Consider the following 1,750-nt stretch of genomic DNA (forward strand, 5'->3'; position numbering starts at 1 on the left):
GCTGCACATGTGAAGTGACAAGGAAAGGATATATGGTTTCGGTATCAGAACACATTGCCTAAAGTCAAAACTACCTTACACTGCAATTACAGTTGTAAGACCTTTGGGGGAATCGCTCCTGGCTTCATGGGTGTAGAGACTGAAATGTTTGCCCATTTCTCTTTCTGGAATAGATTGAGTTCAGTCAGACTTTGTGTAGTGTGTCTCTGTTCAAATTCACAATCAGCTTTAAGCTTTGGTCTTCATAATGCCATTTGTTGATTGAGGTTATATATCAATGCTCTGAAGCCTTTACGGAGTACATTTATACAGATAGAGCTACATGCAACATGTCCAGGGTTTACCTTGCCTCTTGTGATGGACGGATTAAACTACCCTAAATTGGAATGTGCTTACTCTGTGACTTCCACAGACAAGATCACCTTGGATTTTATTTAGGGGTATCAAACTAAATGAAAACTTTTAAATGCTCCCTTCTTTAGATTTTATAAGAAGAATAAAGGGTAACACTTTATTTGAAGGGGACTGAATAAGACTGTCATGACACTTTCATGAACATGAATAAGCCTTCATGAATATTTATGACTGTTGTCATAAAGCATCATTCGGTAAATTATGACACAAAGTTGACATTATTCAAAATGTCTAAATCCTTACTGTTTAAACTTTACCTTTAATAACATAAAGTTACCTAATTTTTAAAGTGCAATCTGTAATACTTTTATAATAATAATATCATATAGTATAATAATAATAATAATATCAGTAATAATTTCTTGGTTAATGTGAAGTTGTCATAACAAAGACATTTTGAATAATGTCAACTTTGTGTTAAAAGTGTCATAATTTACCGAATGATGCTTTATGACAACAGTCATAAATATTCATGAAGGCTTATTCATGTTCATGACAGGTGTTATATCATGTTTATGACAGTGTCATGTCAGTCTTATTCACCCCCCTTCTAATAAAGTGTTACCAAATAAAGATATATGTATCAAGTTCCTTCCGCTTCAAAAAATATGCACTACCTTAATAAAATACAACTTTGCACTTATGGCAAGTCGATATCTGGAAAACTTTAATGGAAATGAATACTTTTGCAAAGTAATGTAGCTCTATAGATCCAGACATCTGTGAGGCCAGCAGAGTATTGCCAGGGAAGTGGAGTTTCAATTAGCAGACTTTCGGTTCTTTTACCTCCTCCCATTGCCATTGATTTTATTTTATTTTTCCTCAGATGTGTGGTATTGTTATGAGCCCAAGAGCCCAGTACTGAATCCGTTTCCATATAAAATGCATCTACATAAAAGAACAGGCTGCTCCGACTGACCTCGCAACCGGGAGATGTCTGTCTCTTGGCCATCACATCGGACCTTGCTGAACCCATCAGCTTTTCCTTATAGGCTGTCTCTAATCTCCCGCTTGCTGACTTTTAAGGGCATCCAGCTACAGACCAGCAGCAAGGGGTTAAACATGGGAGTGATGGCACCGGCCCCAATGTGTCACAACTGACACAGATAATTGATAACTTATGAATCCAGAGAGCCTGACTGAACTGTTGCCCCCAGTCCCCCCGCCCTTTTCAGTCACCCATGTTAAGCATGAATGGGATTAAACTGCCACCTCCACTTGCTGTGACTCTGCTGCTCACAATTACTCCAGAGTCCAGAAACGTGCGCGCACTGTTCAAGCATTCATCCAATCGATAAATTACACAGTTGTGTTTACAACTCATATAATCTATATA

This window comes from Poecilia reticulata, linkage group LG14 (assembly GCF_000633615.1).
Source record: "Poecilia reticulata strain Guanapo linkage group LG14, Guppy_female_1.0+MT, whole genome shotgun sequence".
Classification (NCBI taxonomy): Eukaryota; Metazoa; Chordata; class Actinopteri; order Cyprinodontiformes; family Poeciliidae; genus Poecilia; species Poecilia reticulata.